Source organism: Urocitellus parryii, chromosome 10, assembly GCF_045843805.1.
Source record: "Urocitellus parryii isolate mUroPar1 chromosome 10, mUroPar1.hap1, whole genome shotgun sequence".
NCBI classification, from domain to species: Eukaryota; Metazoa; Chordata; class Mammalia; order Rodentia; family Sciuridae; genus Urocitellus; species Urocitellus parryii.
The window spans coordinates 73949041-73972946 of NC_135540.1; the positions used below are offsets into that span (position 1 = coordinate 73949041).

The window sequence follows — 23906 nt, forward strand, 5'->3', positions numbered from 1 at the left end:
ACATTGCAGATAATACTTAACAAAAACTAAATATAATCAATAAAGTAACCAGTTCTCAAAAACCTGAGGTTTTAAATTCTGACCATTCGCAGAATGACTTCTTTATTTTCCACTAACTGCTGATATATTCAACAAAGAGTGGCTTGTAGAGACATGACACCAACACACAGGAAAATATTATAAAAATGTTCATTCCAAACTGGTTCCAAAGAAACAGGCTCTTTTTAAACAAGGAAAGTCTAAAATTAAAGGACAGATATTTTTAAATGTTTTGAATAGTTTGCTTGGAAGTAATTTAAGCCTTAGAAAAAAGTTGCAAATACTATATACGAACACAAAATACCCACAGATTGGCCTGTTGTTAAAGTTATTCCCTTTGCTTTATCATGTGTGTTCACAGGGTCTCTCCACTGTCTTGCCATTCACACACACATACACACCTACATTTTTCCCCTGAACCAACTGAAGATAAACTATATACATCATAGTCCTTTGCTTCTATGTGCATTTCCTTAAGAGATACTCTCATATAAATAAAGCACAGACATCAACTTCAGCAAATTTAAGATTGTTATATTTTTTCTACTCTGTGGCCTGCATTCCAATTTCTCAACTGTCCCAATAATATCCTTTACAACATTTTCCTCCATTTAATATAATATCCAGTCCAGGGTCAGGCATTGTAGTTTATGGTTCTCTTTCCTAAGCCTCCTTTAATTTGGAATACTTCCACAGCCTTCATCTTTTATGACATTAACTTATTTGAAGAACAAAGGCTTCCCAGCACCTTGTTTTTAAAGTAGAACACTCTGATTTTTTATTTGTATGATGTTTTCTCCTGACTAGATTTAGATTATGCAGTCTTGGCCATAATACAACATAGATGATGAGGAGGTGTCCTCATAAAGTGTCATATCAGAAGTCACATTGTGACCCTCTACCCATATTGTCGGATCTCACTAGTTTGGATCTCACTAGTGCATAATCACTATTTTATGCCTTGTAAATAATACAGAATCTGTGGGGAGATACTTTATAACTGTGGAAATACATTTCTGATCCATGTCTCCCATGGATTGTCAGAATTCTTGCCCTCCCTAGTTTTTATTATTTTATGCTAGCTACAAAATGATGATTTTCCAACTGTACAACTTAGACTTCCTTATAAGCAAGAGCCCTTCATTCTCCTCTACTTACTTCTTTGCAGTTTATTATAATTGTGGATTAATTCCTATTTTTAATAGCTCACTGTTAATTATTATATTTATTTGATGATCAAATTTTCCTATTTAGAATAGTGGAAATATAAACAAGCTTCTTATGACATGCTCACATCATTTAAAAAACATCTTGTTTTCTAGCATTAAAAAATAATAATTTTGGTTCACCTAATAAATATCCTGCCCTAGCCTGGAATCAGCTATTTCTGAGAACTCTGGTCCCAACTTTGAGTTGGGAATGATAATAGAGATCAAGACTTAGAAATTAGGCATGCTCCATGCTTCTTAGACTTTTCATTGGACAAAGCTAGAAAATATATGCATATATATATACATAAGACAAATGTGTATATATGTTATAGATATATATGCTGTTTTTAAAAATGAATTCACATGGATACTTTCAATTCCAATTCATCCCCACTGGACTTATTTTTGACTTATATTTCCATCTCATATTTGTATGTCCCTCCTTCCTCACTCTTCAAAATTGATATTACTAACGTATTTAATGAAGGAAGACTGAATGTTTTTGGTCTTTAACATTATACTTAGGAAGCCCTAGCCAGTGTGATAAGGTAAGAAAAAGAAACAAAAGACACACACTGGAATGGAAGAAATGAAAAATAATACTCTCTCTATTCTAGACAACAATGTCCATATAGAAAATCCCAAGGATTCTATCCTCCCAAAACCCATAAAAACTACTACAGTTAATAAGGGTACATAGGTAGATAGACTGCCTGACCATTTCTAATAGCACCCCCCCAAAAAAAAAAGTAATGCATAGGGAGAAACCTAACAAATTATGTGCAAGATTTGTATTTTGAAAATGACTAGGGCTAGTGAGGTAACTCAGTAGTAGAACTCCTGTCAGTCTAACATGTACAAGGGCCTGAGTTTGATCCCTAGCACTAGAAACAAACAAATAAGGGGGGGGGGGAATAAACAAAGGAAAAGATTACCCTCCAAACTACAAAATACTAAAGAAATTGAGATGATCTAAGTAATGGAGAGATATTCCATGTTCATAGATTAATAGACAATAAATATATTGTTTATCACTATATTTACCTATAAATTCAATGTAACTTAATTAAAATCACAGCAGACTTTTATTTTTTGCAAATTGAAAGAAGGCTTCTACAATTTACATAGGAAAGCAAGAAAACTAGAAAAGCCAAGAAAATTTTGAAACCAAAATTGGAGGACTCAATGTTAACCTAATTCAAGACTAAATTAATCACAACAGTGGGGTATTCATATAAGAATAGTTCAATGGAAAAGAACAGAGATTCTAGAAATTGATAAACATATATACAGTCAATTGATTTTTGACAATAATGATCAAGTAACAATGCAGAAGGGAAAAACTATTCACCAAAAAGTACTAGAACAACTGGATATCCACATGCAATAAATAAATTCAAGGAACATAAAAGACACAACATATGCAAAATTTAACTCAAAAAGATGATATATATAAAACTTTTAGAAGTTTAGGGCAAAGTCATTATAATCTTGGGTTAGGCAAAGAAGTCTCTGAGGACATTAAAAAGGTCAAATCATAAAGAAATTACCAAAGTGGACTTCACCAAAATTGATTACTGCTCTTCAAAGACACTGTTATAAAAATGAGAAGAAACCACAAACTGGGACAAATTATTTGTAAAACACATACCAGAATGGTATTCAAATATACAACAAACTCTCATAACTCAATAAAATGAGCAAACTAAATTTAAAAAGATGTCAAGACACAGACAGCAAACAAGCACATAAAAGGATGCTCAATATTCATTATTTGTGAAAAGCAAATCTAAAACATTTATATAATGCTGCTGTAGATGTCAGTCTTTCCATGGATATCTGCTTTCACTTCTCTTGGGTATACACCTAGGGATGGAATTTATAGTTCATAAGGAATGTTTAAATTTGTAAACAATGTAGCACTTTTTGCTAAAGTGGCTTTACCATTCCACTAGCACTGTATTAAAAGAAACTTCAGTTTTACACATTCTTAACAAACTTAATATTGTTAGATTTCACTTTTGCTGTTTTAGGGAATATGTTGTGGTATCAACCCTATGGTTTTAATTTACTTTTCTCCCATGATAGTGATCCTGAATATATTTCTATGTAACTATCTTTCTATGTAGTAGGTATTGGTCATTCATATGTCTTTGGTGAAATGTCTATTTAAATCATTTGTCCATTTTTTGACAGAGTTCTTTTTCTCATTATTGGATGATGAGAATTCTTTATACATTTTGGTTCAAATCTTTTGTCAGATATGTTTTGCAAATATTTTTTCAATCAATAGCTAGCTTTTTCATTTTTTTCAAATGGCAAATGTTCATCTTGAGAAAATTTATTGAGCTTAACTCAAGCTTATTATTTGTCAGGGTTTTTTGGTATATATATTATATATATAATATATATAATATATATATGGGTGGATGAATTTATATATATATATATATTATATAATATATATATGGGTGGATGAATTTATTTTTCAAAAAGATAACAAGGCTGGGGATGTACCTCAGTGAAGTGCTTGCTTAGCATGTGTGAGAACTGCAGCAGCCACTTTCTCCCCAGTACAACAACAAAAACAACAAAAGATAATAGACTGCTCTTTAGAAAGTGATAAAATCAGCACCTACCAGTAAACAGCTTGAAGATGATGAAATGTGATCCACACTTACTAAAACTGGACTTTGGAAAATAAGTCCTTATGTTCCTAGTTACAATCCCCTCAGAGTATTGTATCCCTATCAGGTGACCAGTTGTGAAACCTAAAATTAACAGGGGAGAATAACAATGTTGAAGGCCTTCCTCCTTCAATTTCTTATTGCCATTTGACCTCTAAGCTATAGACATTTAAGATTAGAATATACTACAACTTTTGTTTTTTATAGAGCAAGTTTTAAATGGAAACTTCATGTTGACAGCAAAAAAAAAAAAATCAAATTACATGGAAAAACTAATTCATGCAATGACTTTCAATAAGCATCCATTAGTGAAATATATACACTAAACAAAAAATAAAAGGACACTACATATCCTTTTGTTGGCAGCACAACACAGCTTTATATAAGACTTTATCAGTGTTAATTATCCTCAAATTCTTTCTCCTAACTTTAAGAAGCAAAATCTATAGGCTGGCATTTTTCATAGTTATGAAAATGCACTCTCAGAACACATTCTTTCAAGTAAAACAATAAAAGCTACTCTCTACTACAATACCAATTCTTCCCCTAACTCAGTGAGTCAAAGATGATCTGTTAAGTTTAGAGTATTTAAACGTAAACAGACATTTTCTGTGCTTAAATGAATATGCATGTGTATGTACACATGTACACACAAAACACAGGATATATGCCATATACCATTCTATAAAAACTAAAGTTTTTAAGTGAGCTCCTTTCTGAGGAAGTATGAAATACTAAATCAAAAAGTCAAAGATTTGACTCAACTAAGATAGTAAGTTAAAAATGTATTCATTGGACATGGCTAAAAATCTTGCTTAAGTCTTGGGAACTTAGAAAATAAATTACTCTGGACAAATCTCTAGGACTAGCTCCACCCTGAATCAGGACTCTCTCCTATTTCCAGCCAAACTATGCATGTAGAAGCCACCCAGCATCTGGTGCATCACAGCCATGGCACACTGGTAGGAGCCCTGACCCCAGCTATTAAGGTCTGGGGATGTACAATATGGAAATAGCAGCTGAAGCAGAGCAAGGTGGCAACTGCAGAAGTGGCAGGAGCAGAAGCAGCAGCAGCAGCTGCTGCAGACAGCCACATAAAGGAGCTGTAGGCTTCATGGAAGAGGTGATTCAAGAGGATTACCTCAACCACAAGGGCACTGTGAACCAGGGAGGTACCCTATACCATGAGGCTGGTGGCAGTAACCAGCAGCCTATGCAGCAGCAGCAGCCTGGACAGGAACAACAGCCCTGGCAGCCTGCTACAGTTCTACAGCCCGGAGCAGCCTTCCACAAATAAATCCAATACAAGTTCTCAAAACAACAGTCGCAGGAACTAGAAAGCGTTTTCTTTCTTTTTTATTTATATGCGGTGCTGAGAATTGAACCCAGTGCCTCACACAGGATAGGCAGGCGCTCTACCACTGAGCCACAACCCCAGGCCCGGAAAGTGTTTTTCAAGTAACTCAATACCTGTTGGAAGCCATCCATGCAATACAGGAGGATTTTCTCTCAGCATGAAGCCAGAGAGATTTAGGTTTGGCCTTGGGAACTGTGCTGGCTCTCCCAGGCAACAGATTGCCCAGGGCACATGACCTTTATCTCCACTCTGCAAGGGAGATCCCTCATAGTAGTTCCAGAGATGGGCATAACGATAGGAACTGAACAGCCCACCTTTAACCTTTTTTGGTGAAGAACATTCTATGGAAGGCCTTTGAAGTTTCCGGGTAGAAGCAGGCTCCATTTTGCCAGAGTCTTAGCAGTTGAGTCTGATCAGCTTACCTGTCCTGCCCACTTTTGAAACTACTTTCTGTGTTCTGTGGGGTTTTTGTTTGTTTTTGTTGTTGTTGTTGTTTGTTTTGCCGTTCTATTTTTCTTAGCCAGCCTATTTCACCATAGGGAATCCCACTTCCACCACCTGTGAGGGATGCAGGCAAGAAATACCCTGATGTGGGGTCTGGGGATGTGGCTTAAGCGGTAGCGCGCTCGCCTAACATGCGTGGGGTGCTGGGTTCGATCCTCAACACCACATAAAAATAAAATAGAGATATTGTGTCCACCTAAAACTACAAAATAAATATTAAAAAAAAAAAAGAAAGAAACACCCTGATGTGACCACAAGAAAGGGACTTACAGGATGCATCAATGTGAATGAAACTAAAGCACAGGTTTAGTTTAACAACAAGAGAGTGAAACATAGGAAACATCAGAGGAAATTAATGCTTAGAGATGGGTCTACCTGTTGCAACTGACACATGAGCCACTGTTGATCCCAAGATACACTTATCTCCTCAGTAAGTGCATTAACAAATAAATAAGTGAATTATCAAAAAAAAAAAAAAAAGAAAGAAAAGAAAAGTTACGCTCTAGTACACAGAAGTGGCTGGGAAGCCTGCAGTCCTCCTCTCTCCTGCACCATGATCACTGACCTTGAAAAGATCTGGAGGATAATAGGGAGATTCAGGGAATGTACCTCTCATAACAAGGCCACAAACCCCCAAAATTCCTGTCCCATGTGTATTTTTAAGAGAATTCTGCCCCGCCAAGGCAAACATAGTCTGGAGGAAAAGGATGACCTACATTACAGAACAGGTCATACTTCTACACCAGTCTGTCTAGTCGTTACTCCACAGGTTCATGGAAACTACCAGATGGAAGGAGCAACAGTTATGCAAGGGCTTAACTGCATTAACTTATTAAGACAGGCCTCACTACTTCTACTGCTGAGAAACCTTTGCTTGATGCCACCATTCAGACTGCCTCTGATCAGGCAAATTACATCAAGCCCTTCACATTACAGCAACAGTGATGGTTAGTCCCCAGTATAACAAACACCAATTCTGAATTTGACTATGCCAATACCACTATTTAAGATGAGTGAATGCTTGAAATAAATCACAGGGCCTCTGATCCAAGAATTTACTTTAAATGGTGAGGGGTAGATAACCATCTACCATCAGGAGTCTTATCAGACAAACTCTTGTCCAGACACAAATGTCCCCAAAGTGGGAGACACTTCTGGAAGCCTGACATACATGCTTCTGCCCCAGCTAAACCCTGAAACTAGGGTACTGTCCTGCAGTACATCAACCAGGCTATGTTTCCCACCTCTAAAACACACTGAATGTGGGATCTAAGTGGTGATGGTGCTGGTGGCATCTTTTATCTGCTCTCAAAGTTTTGATTCTTTCCCCAAGAACTTTGAAAGCTGTTGATCTAGTTTTATTCAGTACACAAGGAAGAAATACTTACAGCAGGAGACAAAACTATTTCTACTGAAAGCTGAGTTTTTCATGCTGTTTGGTTTTCTCATGACAGAAGAAAAACAACAAAAATAGAAGATATAAAGTTGGATGGATAGTGCAGGAGTCATAATTCCATAGAGCTAGAACTACCAAGGCTAAGACCCTTTCAGGAATGAAGGGCTGAGTCAGCTTGCTAGAGGCAGAGAGCCCTTATAAGCCAAGATATTAGCCGAAAGCAACAGAAATACAAAATCTAAAGTAAAACAGGTTAGGGCTTTGTACACAGAGGCAAAACTAGGACTGCAGCCAGTTTCTTTCCTAACTAATCAATGGGGTATAATAAGTAACCCTGTGTTTCCCATTTGATACATTTTCCTTTAATTTCTTCTTCCTTTCCCCTAGTCATGTTTATGGCGAGTTGGCAGGAGTTAAATTTAGGCTGTAAAATATCAATGGAACCAGAGACAACATATTACCCAGTCAGCAGAGCTATGGAAATGCCTCTCCATGAGGAACCTCAGCTTACATTTGGTTTTTCTTCTACTAAGAACACTGCATCAAAAAAGAGAAAAGCAAGGTCACCTTTGTTTTCATATAAATAGGAAGGGGTGAGCATAAAGGAGACAAAACAAAAGGAGTGCTTAAGCTTCCAAAAGGTGAGATGTTCTAGACATCTCTTAGGAGGGCTGCCAAGCTTTTGATTTCCTCTTCTTTGGGAATGGCCCCCAACACAGAGAATTAAAGTTGTGGGGCTATGACCATATTCATAACTCTGCATTCCCTGGCTGTGGTAGAGACAGGTATCTGATCTGAACAGGGTTAATCTATTCTTTCTCTGCTAGAATATAAAATTTGAAAAGGTAAGGCAGAAAGGTCAAATCTTTAGAGTGAAGCCACCTCAATGGCAGTAGTCTAGGTATAGAAGGTATAAAATCTGCTAATGAGGTCCTTGAAGCAACTATGACTCTGTTTGTTCCAAGCTCCATACATTCAATTCACCACACAGTTCCCAGTATGGGTCCATAAAAGCCTTTTCCTCTCCTCAAACCAGCAAGTGTCCACTGACTGCAACCAAAAATTTGCTAATATGACTTCTTCCAAGAAGTAAATGAAAGGTGTGGAAGGCTCTCATTTTAATGTCAAAGTATCATAACCATGTATTTATCTTGCTTCCTCTTACCCAACTAAGAAACTAAACTCTTAACAGTGTTATTTTGCCTTCAGAATTGTGACATTAAAACTCTCATGCCTAGCATGCTTTTTCATATCCTCCTATTGTGCAAGAAAGCACATTTACACCAAAGCTTAAGTCTGTTCATTTCAGCAGCAGTTCCCTGTTAAAGACACTACTGTGAGGCATCAGCAGTTCTCAGCATCTCGTGATGCCACATCAGTGCCAATAAAGCAGACTAAATGATTACTGATTAACAATGGCAGTGATTTTTTCCCCTTAAAAGATACTTTATGTAAATAATGTCAAACCCAGCCTTTTCTGACTTCCATGTGCTTCTACTTCTCCTGTCACTTAAATCAAAGATCACTGATATGGACTTAGGACAGTTTCAGCCCCTACCTTCAATTCTAGATAAAGTCATCATCAACATTACCCAGTATCTACACTCCCAATTAGATGACTAGGGTTTTTAGCCTATTCTGATACCCACTCTGTTCTACTCCTACCTCTTCTACTCTCTTAACCCTGTTTATAGCTCTTACGTTAACTAAGCTTCTGTTCTGACACTTTTTTGGAGGTCCCTACTCTGGTCCTTGCGCTCTCTCTCTTCTTAGTATTGGGGCACCACTTCCATTTGCCAGTCCCAATTCCTAGCACTGGTAGCAGGCTATTATATAGAGTCCCATACCCACAAGGAGAATTCTCTGGTGGCCAGTCATATAAAATATGTGCACAGGTGTGTTCCTGTTCATTTAGTTATTCACACATACACACCCTCCTATTCCAGATTCCATTGCTTCTTCACCTTGAATTCCCATGAACAACAGATTGAATGGATTATTCTTGGGCTGCTCTTCCCCTAGCAGGGCCTACTAAAGAGGACTTTTCCTCCACACCTCCAGGCTAAATTGGCTCCAACATACAGTACTATTCCCAAAAGTGGACTCATCCTAATTTGTGCATTTAAAGTAATCACTACCCCAATTCTAAAACTCGGCAATGCTTCTCACATCACAAATACAACAAAACTCCATCAAATCTGGAGATAGGGCAAAAGTAAGTAAACTTACAGAATTTAGAAGTACAACAAATAAAAGAATAAATTTACTTTCTAAATGGTATGAGCTAAACTTTGTCATCAGTACTACTTTAAAACAATAACATAATACATGAAGAGATTCTGGACAACTACATGCCAAGTTTTATTTTTCAATCACCAGACTATAACTTTCAAAAAAATAGAGAAAATTACTACATTCTACTTTGTAAATACATTCTATTATAGCATGTTGAAGTAGCCATCTGATTCCCAAGAGTTTTAGCAGCACTTTCTTGATACAGAACTGATAAAATATAGAAAGCAATTATATTTAGGAATATAAATCAGTGCCTCTTTCAATGATGAATTCTTCTTTGTGAAACTTGAATTCAACTTCTAATTCCATTTAGTGCCCCAAAATGTGATTCCTACCACTTTCTTGAACATCTAGTTTTGTTACTGATATTATTTCCTCATTAAAGCTGTTCCATGTTTTCTTTACAATCTTGAATAATCCTGTCTAAAGAACAAGCCACTAATGGGATGATCTTCAGTATAAAGAAAAAAAAAAAAAAGGTGGCCCAAATTTCAAGAAAAAAGTATGTGTATTTACTTCAGGTAAATGCCAAGAGAGCTTCAGGAAGAAGTGCAACAGATAATAAGGAACTCCAAATACTTGTTGGGGGAAGTCAATGAAACCACAAAACAGATGTTGGTACTACAGTATTTAATAATCACCTATTCATAACTAGTATTTGTACAAGCTCTTTGTGTAAAAGAATAACATTTACCATCTTAATATTTTCAGCACACAAAGTAGACCCTTGTAAACTTGTTGAATGAAAAAACCAAATCAAGAATTCAAATGGCGAGTAAAAGAATGTCAAAAGTACTCCACCTATCCTATGATACAACACAGTGCAATGTCAGTCTTTTTGTGTGTGTTTGTGTGTGTGTGTGTGTGTGTGTGTGTGTGTGTATTGGGGATTGAACCCAGGGACACTTAATGACCAAGCCACATCTCCAGCTCTTTTTTATATTTTAGAGACAGGGACTCACTGAGTTGGTTAGGGCCCTGCTAAATTGCTGAGGCTGGCCTTTGATCCTCCTGCCTCAGCCTCCCAGGCAGCTGGGATTATAGGTGTGCACCCCGCTCTTGGCTTACAGGGTCAATCTTTCATCAAATCACCCAATGCAAAACACATCTCACACTATGGACTAATTTAATTTACTCTCCTTTTCATCAAGCAATTTTTTTCTATTTTAATTTATATTCCTATAACTTTTCCTCAACCTATTGCTATATTTAATATTTACCTTTCAAAAGCTTATTTCACCCCTGTTTATTTGGTAGGACTTCTTTATATTTCAGGCATCTGGCAGTAAGTTACTGGTCAATGTATATGCCTTGTAAATTCCTGTCCACAGATGTTTCTCTTCTTTGCAACTAAAATTAGTGTGAGTTGAATGAATTCTTATGAGGAAAACAGATTTAACTGATGGTGAAATATTAATTTAGTTTTAACTACAATTTCAATAAGCCAAGACATTATTTACTAAGGTAGTTCCTTCACCATCTTGAAAAATTTTTTTAATAAAAACAGGACTTTTTATAGATCCCTTAATAGCAGTTGATGGAATGTAAAAGCATAACTGAAGCCTATGCACGGAACTTATGCCTGTCACTTAAGAAGGGTAAGACACCCACAAATATATGACTGTCAACAGACCCTACCTGCTATTTAAGAGCTTTTCTAAATTTTAACAAAACTTAAGAAGGTACACACAGGTAAGATTAATAACTATAAGCCATGTAAGTAATAACTCCACCCCAAAGTACCAGATAGTGGAATGCAACCAATTTCCTGTCATAGGGCTTGTTAAACAGGCTTTTCACTGGACTGGAATGATTCTTTGTCAGGTAACATCAGTATATGCAAAGCAGAGATTAAACTCTTCCCCAAAGTGGATGTCAGCAAGCAGGGTAGGAAGAAGAAAGGCTAGAATACAAGGCTCCCTTAAAAGATCTTTCAGTATTGGCAAGCAGTGATCAAAAAGTAGATGATTATTAATGAAAGAATTAGTCATAGGGCTGAGATATGTTCAGTGGCAGAATGCTTGCCTAGACTGAGTGAGACCCTGGGTTTGTTCCCTAGCATCAAAGAAAAAAAAAAAAAAATTAGTCAAGCTGAGAAAATTCACAGTACATGAAAATCTATAGAGAAAAAAATTTTCTATGAATTTTTCTATGAAAATGTTTTCTATGAAAAACGCAATGCTCTTCTCCACGCTATGAACAGAGAGCACTAGTATTACCACCTTAGAAAGTTAGTGTGGTAATGTTCCCCCATCCGGCCACAACCACACAGGTACATGTTGGTGACAATAGTAGCCTTGATATGTTTTCAGCAGCTGCCATGCCTTGAAGGGTTCCTCGTAACTACTCCTGAAAGTACAGACACCAATGCCAACCCATGTGTGGTTATGCAACTGAGACAACCTGGGAATCACTTAACATATTTACTCTGATGACGCAGATGTAAATCTCAGTCTCCGTGGAAAAGAAGGTGGAGAAAACCAATTTTATGGTGCCATTTTTCATTAAAATTTATTGTATAACTACTAACTCAAAAGATTTTCTGCTCTTTATAGGTTTGACAAACTACATTTCAACAATGTTGCAGGCCTGAACACTGATATGGCTTCAATAATCTGAATGACCTACGGAAGAACTCTTCTTTTCTCTTCCCCTTTCCCCTTTTCCCTCTCATGTTGTCATTCCTCCACATCTTCCATTCCTTTCTTTCCCCAGACTATTCTTCAGGCCTGCACCAACAGCTCCCTCTCAACAATGCCAAACTCCATAATCACAACATTTTTTAATGGTATTTTGCTCAAAAGTAATAGAAATAATTTAAACATTAAAACTTCAAAATTAATAAAGCAGCAATGTCAATTTTCATCTTGAGCAAAGGAGATAACTCATTTAATTATTTTTGCATCTAACAAATTAAATGAAATATATAAAGTATATCTTGCTCATTAAATTAGCTTTAAAAAATACATTGAGCCATTCATATCTGCAGGTTATACATCTGTGGTTTCTACAAATCTTAGACTGAAAATTTACTTAAAAAAATGTCTCTCTGTACTGAATATGCACAGACTGCTTTTTCTTGTCATTATTCCCTAAACAACACAGCGTAACAAGTATTTACATAGCATTACAATGGTGTTAAGTATTATAAGTAGTCTATATATGTGTATAGGTTTCTTGCAAATACTATGCCATTTTAGAAAGGGATTGGAGCATTCTTAGATTTTGATATCCTCAGGAGTACTAGAACTAATATTTAATGGGTACCCAGGGACTACATGGTAGTTGGGTCAGTCATTATGGAAAACAGTATGGATGTTACTTAAGGAAATAAAAATAGAATTACCATATGACCAAGCAATTCTTCTGGGAATATACCTAAAGGAAATGAAACCATCTCATAAAGATATCTGCACTCCTAATAATGTTCATCGCAACATTATTTGCAAATATGGATAAAACCTAGGTGTCTACTGACTCATGAATGGATAAATTGTGATATATGTATGTATATACACACAAATTATATAATATACATTATAATATACCTATATAAATTAGCCTTAGAAATATATCTTGCCATCTCTCACAACATGAATGGACCTGGAAGATATCTGCGAAGTGTAACAAGACAGACATAGAAAAAAAAAAAATACTGCAGGATCTCACTTCTATGTAGAATCTTTAAAAAAGGAAAAGAAAAAGGTCAAATACACAAACACAGAAAATAATAGCTACTACCATGGTCCACCTGCAGGGTGGAAATGGGGAGATGTAATTCATAGGATACAAAGTAACAGATTTGTACAATGAATAAATCTAGAGTTCTAATGTACAACCTAAAGATTATAGGTAAAATCACTGTATTTGTGATCCCTGTTAAATAAGCATATTTTAGCTGCTCTTTTACACTCACAAAACAAGAACAAAGTGGGTAACTATGCGAGATAATAGTTATGTTAACTCATGTAGCAACCATTTTACTATATATACATATCTCTATCTCATAACATCCTGTGTACACTTTAAATATATACAATAACATTAAAAAAATACATGCCAGGGAAGTCATATTTAGTACAATTTTTATGATGACCTAGTTGTTAAATGTTTCGGGAGCAAAGTAAGTAGCATTTTTATGTTAAAAGTATGTTGTTGCTGTTTTTTCCTGAAGTATTTTATTTCTGATATTTTTCTTGATTTTAAATATTAAATTTAGGCTATTTTTCCCAAAGTTTCTTCTGATTCACTGATAGTGAAGGCAAGTGAAACTACAATTTTCTAAAATATTGATGTAAATAAATTTTATAATTTTCACCATGAAAATTCTATCAACCCTTTGACATTCAGATCAAATATCATCTTATGGTTCTCCTAATCACTTCAACAAAAAGTAATCTTGCTTCCCATTGGGTGTCCACAGAACTACTCACGTCTCAGAGTAATCACATACTGTTCAATAATCCATCTGTCTATCTTATCTCCACTATATTAAAATGTTTTCAAGGGCAGAACTACCCAGTCTTCAACATTAATTTATAGTATCAGTAATCCCCACTACAAAACACAAGACATTTAATATTTACGAAAAAAACTTACAGAATTATTAAAGATCACAGCATCACTCAGGTCAACTATGTTGTATCATTATTTTGGAAAATAAGAACTAGGATCCCAGGCAAAAAGTTAATCCCCTATAGTTGTTCTAATTTAGTTACTACTCTTATACAAATAAATCAAGCTAAACAGAATCATTAGACAATCAATATACGGTTATTCTAAACAATAAGTCATAGTTTATTTTTATTTTACACTTGTTAACTATGACATTTACCACCTAGAAGACCTAACACTGTGTTTTCATGAACAATGTCATGGAGACACAACTTGAAGTTCAAAGTAAAAATGCGGTTTTAGTCCAAGAAATCTGATTGAGTTTACCCAGAGATTTGTAGGGTAAGGGCTGGGGGTGTAACTCAATGGTAAACAACTTACTTTCCTAGTGTGTATGAGGTCCTGGGTTTGATCCCCTATCCAGAGAGAGAGAGAGAGAGAGAGAGAGAGAGAGAGAGAGAGAGAGAGAGAGATTGATTGATTGATTTCTAGGGTGAAAAGAAAAAGGAAACACAGTAAAACATGTATTATCATTCTTTCACTCGACAGCAAATAGTCTTAGAATTTCTAAGTGTAACAGTAAACATTTATTTTCTTAAGACTTACATAATTTTCTAACAACATACTTATTACTAGGTACATCTATTCTCAACAACTGTATAGTGAAAGCCAATTACACGCCCATGTTATATATTTAAAGAGACAATAAAATCTGCTGAAATACACTATACAGTATGTGGTAATGTTCTATCACTGTTTATTTAGCTACATAATAAACACTCCTTCCTAGTTTTCCAAAATCTTCTCTATATTCAGCATAGTGATACCAAATACTTGTTACATTCATTGACTAACTGCTGATAGTTCTTCTTTTATATTCAGTTACATATTAAGAATAAAAGTTCCCAGTAAGCAAGTTTAATTGTGATTAAATAAAGAAGTCTAGCAAAGAGGAATTAGGAAGAATGCCATGTAATTAAAATTTTTACATGACTATGTCCAGGGCTGTGACAGAATTACCCAGTGGGAAAAAAATGAGCCATTTGCCTAGTTATCTGTCACCCTTTGATACAAAATACAGAGAATAAATGCATCTGTGGTCTGTTGCAGACAACATCTTTACTCTCTAAGGAAGATAAAAACACCAACATTCTTATGTTTGTCAACACTTTTCAAAAGGAATAAGATGACTAAGATTTTAGTAATTAAATATAGTTTTCTACTATAATTAAACAGGATGTTACTATGGAGAAAAGACAGGTGAAGGGTACATGGACTCTGCACTTTTTTTGCAGCTTCTTGGGAGTTTATAATTACTTCAAAACTTAAAATTTAAAAAAAAAATCTGAAAAGTAATACAGTTTAGTAAGTATTAAGAGAAATTAAAGCAGGTAAATTAATTCTTTTTCTAAACTCAAATGCTTAAAATATACTAAATAATTTGAATATTTTGAGAAAATACTTGTAGGAATTCTTTTTAAAGTGTTCAGTCCTACGGAAAATAATTAACCACTTCCTAAATCATACAATTTTTAAAGTGAAATTTACATCTAGGGTAATTAAGTTAGAGCAATGCAATAAATGTATAAGTTAAACAAATGAGCTGTCCCCCCTGGAGAAAAGGGCAGATAAAACAATTTTGGCTTAACTTTTTAATGGACTAAATAACAGCCCTGTATCAGACTCCTGTTTTTCTTAGGCTACTATTAAATTAAGTTGGCTTCCTTTGAGTCTGTATTGGCTGATGAACAGAGGGTAACGAGGAGTAAAGATTATACAGGAAGAAGAAGCTGAGACTGGTACTAAAAATGTAGCCGATTCATCAAGTGTTGACCACATACCAATTTCGACATGTCAAAAAGCACCCTGTCCCATGATCTTCACTTACAACCTAGATACCAAGGGCTTAAGAAACTGAGGAAAACTAAGAGTTTGTTAGAACCCAATTATCACTATTTTCTCCAGGACTTAGAATGGAAACGGCTGCCAAGAGATGAACCAGAAGCCAGACAGACTGCTGACCTGCCCAAAGCACTACAGCTCTCCAGCAGAGGCAGAACAAGAATCTTAAATTTCTGGGCCTTTGAAGTGCCATTACAAACAGGCACTAATCTTTAATTCGTAATAATAATTAGTACTTTAAAGGGATTAGGACCTATATAAAAGAAACAACTGTATTGTTAAAATTCCTCTCTCATTGAGTAGTTCTTTAAACTACAAAACAAAAGAATACTTTAAATCCACCATGACTTCACAGGTATCTAGTTGACTTAAACATTCAAATCTAAGCCTGTAATCTCACCAAAATGTGTAAATGGCATACCACCCATGTCAATTCTCTTTTATTAAACAGGAACTCAGTTTAAGTCTTGAGCTTGCTCAAGTACAGCAGCACCTGATCAACATAATGCTCTTTTGGGGGAATATTGCAAAACAATGATGTATTGTTAAGTAAGAATTAAAGGGGGCAAGGGCTGAAGCTTAGAGGCAGAGCACTTGCCTACCATGCGTGAAGCACTGAGTTTGATCCTCAGCAACAACATAAAAATAAACAAATAAAATAAAGGCATTCTGTCCATCTACAACTACAAAATTTTTTTTAATTAAAGGTATTATTAACATTGTGTTCCATAATAAACCATACCCAAAAAATACAAAAATAGAAATGGATGACAAAAGTGTAAAAAAGAAACTATAATGAGAAAACCTAAAAAAAATTTTCTTGACTGAGAAAACCAGTCATTTAACAGAAATAGAGAAATAAAAAGAAGACTTAACATACATTAAAATTAAGATAATAATAAAACAGAATCTCAAACTCAAAACCTCAGCACTTTAGTAAAATTACAGTTTAGATGGACAAAATTGAATATAGTACAACAGTATGAAAGATCAGTAATCCAACACTTATTGTTGTTTGTATTCATAAAGCTGCCATTCTGACTGGAGTGAGATGAAATCTTAGTTTTGATTTTCACTGTCGAGGATGTGGGGGAAAAGGTACACTCATACACTGCTGGTGAGACTGCAAATTGGTGCAGGCAATATGGAAAGCAGTATGGAGATTTCTTGGAAAATTGGGAATGGAACCACTATTTGACCTAGCTATCCCTTTCCTCGGTCTATACCCAAAAGACTTAAAAACAGCATACTACAGGGGCACAGCCACATCCATGTTTACAGCAGCACAATTCACAATAGTTAAACTGTGGAACCAACCTAGATGCCCTTCAATAAATGAATGGATAAAAAAAAAATGTGGCATATATACACAATGGACTATTACTCAGCATTAAAAGAGAATAAAATCATGGCATTTGTAGGTAAATGGGTGGAGTTAGAGAAGATAATGCTAAGTGAAGTTAGCCAATCCCAAAAAACCAAATGCTGAATGATTTCTCTAAGGAGGCTGATTCATAGTGGGGGAGGGAGAGGGAACATGGGAGGAAGAGACAAACTCTACATAGGGCAGAGAGGTGGAAGGAAAAGGAAGGGGGCATGGGGTTAGAAATGATGGTGGAATATGTTGGACATTATTATCCAAAGTATATGTATGAAGACATGAACTGGTATGAATATACTTTGTATATAACCAGAGATGTGAAAAATTGTGTTCTATATGTATAATAAGAATTGTAATGCATTCTGCTGTCATATATAAATTTAAGAAATTAATTTTAAAAAAGAAAGATCAGTAGTCCAATGTTTATGACCCATTATATACAATCTACTGGACAAAATGATTTTTGGTTAAACAAAAATGGTGGGGAGGTGATGACTCTTACCACTAACATCAAAGATTTTGCCTTAAGCCTTATAGCTTCTGCAATTACACTATTTGGAATCTGCTGGTTTCCTTCCCAGGCAGTTTCCAGGGCATTCAGGTACTTTGGATCAAACAAGATATGGAACCATATCCTGGGGGAAGCATACACTGGGGGACATGGAATTATTGGTAACAGTTCCATGCCCATGATGATAACTAGATGTGCCGGGGCTGAAATATACATGCTTGAGCCTTCTTAGAGACTTCTAGGCTCTAAAACACCTCAGACCTGAACCAGTGGAGTCAGATAAATAAATCAAAGAGCAAATTCTTGTATAGCCATATGAACCCCTAAGAAATTCACTGACTTAATGATTTTTCACACTCTGCAGGGCCAGAATTTCAGTTGTTTATAAACTTCTATTCTAAACCTATTAGTGTTTTTTAATTAAAGATTTAGAGGCCCAATAATAAATTAACCTCAAAAAATTCCCACCAAAGAAAGCGAAACATTAAGTGTGAATAAGCCAGAACATTCTGCAATGAACTTTATCAATTTGGCCTGGATATAAATTATTTCTAATTTATTTGCTACTGTATTTCTTTACTATTGTATTTGTTTATGATGAATGAATGCATAAATTTCCCACATATTTAGCATTTCTTGAGCTTGACATTAGTGAAAACATAAGGCTGTCATAAAAATACATTAACAGATCTTGGGGAAACTAATCCATGGGTTTTAAGGAAGCAGAGTAGAGACAGCAGAGAGTGGCACAAGGACATGCACCCAATCATTCACCAAGTATTCACCAACTATTCCACACAACTCATTGCCTAGGGTACTGAAGACACAGTGTTCAGCAAAACAAGAATCCATGTCCACGTGAGCTAGCAGTCACTATATAATGTTGTTAGTATCTTCTACCCAGTTTTCAATGATTAATCCCATATTTAGCAATTCCATAACTCAATGAGTAGGAATTTGGAAGCTAAAGAGAAATCTAGGTCTTCCCCCAAGAACCATGACCTAGGAAAAAAAGACAAGCAAGTTGAGTTACAACAAAGGGTGCCAAGGAGGGGTGACCAAGCACTATTTTAGGCAGAAGGAAAAGTGTGGGGCAAGAGAGGATGTCAATTAAGAAACATCAAAGTGAACACAGGATGCATCTCTGTCCATGCAGAGGATGCAATGCAGCCTCAAACTCACTGAGCTCAGAAGCCATAGTCCTCATATTAGCAGTATACAGATGGCTGGTGCCTCCACCATCCTGACCTTATCTTTCACCTCTGCAGCCAACCCATTAAAGTTCTCTGAACATGTCAAGCATCCTCCTGCTTCTGGGCCTCAGTACCTACTCTCCTGTCAGATCTACAACTACCATCTGCTTCAAATCTCTGCTCAAATGTCACCTTAACAGAGACACCATCTCACATGGTCCTTGTTAAATGGTAATCCCACCTACATTTTTACACCTTGGTGCTCTCTTTCCCCCTTAGCCCAGCCTTAAGCTTCTCTATGGCACTTACAACACTCTGATGATGTGGTATAACTGACAGTTATACTATAATACAGTATATATTATATACTATAATAACTAGCAATAATTGTCCATGGAACTGACAACAGTGTGTGTGTGTGTGTGTGTGTGTGTATGTATAAACACGTGTGTGTATGTATGTGTGTATATATATATATATATATGTTATCCATACCCCTCAAGCTAGAATTTAAGCTGCTTTATAGTAATATAGAGCTCTATTACTTAACACTGTGCATAGCAGACAGAAGACACTCAAGCCCTTTTTTTAATGAACAAAATGAATGGCTATCAGATGATACTGGGAAAACCGAGGCCAGGTCACATGAAGCTTTGTATAGACTGGGACCTTGCTTTTAGCATCTATCTGATAATGACTTAGGAACTATTCAACCATTTGAAGAAGCAAAAACAAAAGCATACTGGAAAGACCATCATTTCATATTTTTCAAAATTAAAAAAGGGAGAATTCATTATGGAAAAGGCGTGAGGGGATTCTATGAGAAGGGGTGAGGCTGGAGATAAAAGCATTTAAAGACCACTATAACATTTCTGCAAAGAAATACAGACCTGAAAATAGGCCTGTTTTCAAGCAGAGAAGGGGGTTGATTAGGAGAAATGTTTAAAAGATAAAAGCAGTCAGACCCAATGTTTACCTAGACATAAAACCTGAGGAAGACTAGAATGTATGTATGAATCAATGACTGAATAAATTATTCATTTTCTATGAGAATTGTTCGGAGAGGTTTATACAAATATATTTTATTATTGCAGGACATTCAAATTAGGAATATGGCTATTCCAATTTATAATCTAACATAATTACTTAATTATAAGGTTATTCTTCTAAATGTTATATTTTGTATCCCCTTTCTAATCAATGATACATATTCCAATAAAGCAACACAGTAATTTACATTAAAAATTAAAATTTCACATGGGTATATGTAATTAAACCCCTTGCCCACATTAGAACTACCCAAAATTTCAATATTAAGATTTCAATATTTCAGAAAGTAGTTTCAGAAAAAGTGGTTTAACTGTTTAACTGTTCTTGAGATTTAAAATAAGATATAAATTTTATGAGTTTATAAAACCTTGATGGGAAATTCCTTCAATCCAAAGTACTGGCATGTACGTAGTAACATAATCTTTTTTTTTTGTATAAGTTCAAGTAAAAACTAGAAAAAATATTTTATGATAATTTTTGACAACCATTTTATTCTAAATTTTTCCTAAAACTATCTACCTTTTTAAAAAGACACATTTAAAAATTTTTAACAGCTAAGTATTAGAATTACCTAATGATCCTTTACTAGAAGTAAATATAACAACATGAAAGGCAAGTATACAGTAAGAAATTCAAGAAACATCATTTAAGATCTCACTATCACTCACAGTGAGATCTTGAGTGACAAGACAAAAAAATTTGTTTTTAGAAATGTCTATCCTAAACTTCCTATGTTAGTCCAAATACTACTGAAAATAAGAAATAACAAATCTAAAATGTTACAGTCACATATAATAAAGATATAAAAAATGGCTAAGATTTTATTAACCTACAATTCCAAGTGCTATTAAGGATTCGGGGCCACTAAACTCTTATATAATACTAATAGGTATGCAAAATGGTATAGTCATTTTGGAAAACAGTTTGAGAACTCAACAAAAGATTACAGATACTGATAAATAGATCATTAAAAGACTACAGATATTGAAAAATATATTATTACAAGATGCAAGAATCCCACTACTAGGTATTAACTCAAGAAAACTGAGAACTTCTGTTCCTCACAAATCTGTATGCAAAAGTTCAAAGTATTTTCATTCGTGCTGACTAAAACTAAGAAACATTCAGAAGTCCATCAATTCATGAACAGATGAACAAGCTATTGATACCCTGATAGGAAAGTAGGCTACTCAACAAAAGAAAAAAAATAAATAAATAAACAAATTCAGTGGTATGCTCAAGCTGGTTGGTACAGCTCATGAGAACCCACTGTTAAGTTTTCAGAATTTTTGCAAATTGTTTTAGGAAGTTTAAAATAGGCCAAGGTGACAAAGTTTACAATAATTAGCAAATGTAATAAATTAGAGATTCGGTGGAAGGGGTAGGTTCAGATTGTTAAAACACCAGCCCATTACTGAAAAACCTATCAAATGCAACAATGAAATGAATACCAAAACATTATGCTGAGTGAAAGATGACACAAAAGGCAACATTCTGTATAATTTCAAGTATATGATATTCTAGAAAAAACAAAGCAGACATCAATACAGACAATAGCTAGATTAAAGGTTGTCAGGGGTTAATGCTAATATAGGAAGAGAACTGACAAAAAAGAGGCATGAGGGAAATTTTGGAGTGACAGAGTGATGGAAATATTGTCTTGATTGTGGTGGAGATTACCCAATTGTACTCACTTGCAAAATTTTTACTGCATGTAAACTATACCTTAATAAACTCAACTCAAAAAAAAAATCAAAGGAGGAGTCACTTATTTCTTCATAATTTTATGGAAGATAAATAAATGCATCGTATATACAAAGAGGAAAACTGGAACTTAGTGAAAAGCAGGAATTATAGTCTTTGATATGACATAAATAAAGATTACAAATGTCAAAAAAGAAATGAATTTGTAATCATAGGTAACAGTACAATCAGAGGGTGAATGATCCTGCCAAGGATGCTGTAGAAATGGTCCTACTTTGCGTGTGATTTCAGAATAATACCATGAACTGGGAGTCTATGACTCTAAAATCCCAAGATATGGTTAGTGTATTATTATAATCTCCAACACATTTTTCATTGCTAACTAAAACATCAATTACTCATTTTAACATCAATCAAATGCTATTACTGATTTGAAGTCCAGCATAGCCTGGTTATTAAAAATACTGACTCTGAATTTAGACAATCAGAGATTGGCTCAAATGTTGGCCTCTCAACATCTATGTGACTTTGAAATAAGCCTCTCTAAATATTTAGTTCCCCACCTCAGGGAATTAACATTTTCCTGAGATCTGAATGAAAATATATCAAAAGCTAATCTTGTGTGCTAAATTCTAAATTACAAACACTTAACAATACTCAGACATAATTAGAAGCATATGAATTATTTAATATAATCATAAGAATTTTAACTTTCCAAATATAGAAAATGTATTTAGTTATTTGTTTATCTTTAAGATGAGGTCTCACTATGCTGCCGGGGTTGGTCCTGAACTCCTGGACTCAAGCCATTCTCCAGCCTCAGCCTATCAAATGCTGCCACCACAGGCAAGGGCCACAATGCTGGGCTAGGAAATTTATTCTTTAACTGAATGGCCAGTGGTTCATAATCTTTGGTGGAGTCCTATCCTTTTGACTTCATGGACTCTTTATTTGGAAAAAAATCCAGATCTATGCTACATTATGAATATAATTTCTGGAAATTCAAGGCTGCTAGGAAGCTCATGCATGAAATGAAGAATGCCTGATGTAAACTCTTAACAACAGTAGTTGAATTTCAAAATCTTCAAAGAATTCCACTGATACTGAAATAGTACACTACCATTTATTTTTTTTTTCAGATTTTTGCAAGTAGGACCAGAAAATGTTTTCTAATTCATATCTTATTTTTGTAGAAATTTTAAGTTAGAAGCACATTTTTACATGAATCAATTTCAACTCAGGAAAAGGACCTTGTAAAAAACTGAATTTCCAGAAGCCTGAGAATGGTCCAAAGCATAACATACACTAACAATGCCAAATATCACAGGCAGAATTCTCAAGAATAATTCAATGTATATTTTGAAATATAAACATCCCAAGATAATCCCTAGACTTAGAGTTCCACAAAAGTTTTTTTAAAAATCTGTTTAAAGTGGGATTTATTTTTTACTAGACCTATGTACTAATACCACATCGTTTGTAAATCAGCACATCCTTGGGTTCTATTCTGTTAAGTTTTGTTATATGGCCGGTGGAAATGAATTCTTCTAAAGCTGCTACCAAATATTAACCTGAAAATATGCTATCTTAGTGCAAAAAGTTTTGTTTTTCTTTTTTTAATATGCTTTCAGACTACAAAATAATCAGTTGGCACTAATCAATTCATTCCCGTTACAGAACCAAAATAGTTTTTTCGTATGCATAAGCACCATCTTCCTACGGAAAAACAACCATTTTTAAGGAACTGCAAGTCCATGAAAGAGTTTACATATTACAACAAACAACCCTTCTATGGGTCTTATATTATTTCTGTGAAGAAAGACCCAATATTTTATATCTCTGAATTAAATGGTCCAAATCAACGAAACGCAGCACCTCAGGCTCAAACACTGGCCAAATGGCTTTGATTGGAAAGGTCACTGGTGCTTTTTAAACCCCGCTGTAACCGTGAATGTTTGCAATGCCACCACATCCCCTGTACAGGAGAATAGGAGCATCTCAGGCTGCAGAGAAGGGTTTCCAGCGCAGGGCGTAGGGGGATGAGCTAGGAGGCCAGCAGCCC

General features: G+C 35.1%; 1 protein-coding gene across 1 annotated transcript in view; it reads right to left on the reverse strand.

The window, feature by feature from the left end:
• The window catches only part of LOC144257167 (uncharacterized), an 88054-nt gene that overhangs the window by 62768 nt on the left and 1380 nt on the right, over window positions 1–23906 (reverse strand). The window lies entirely within an intron of this gene.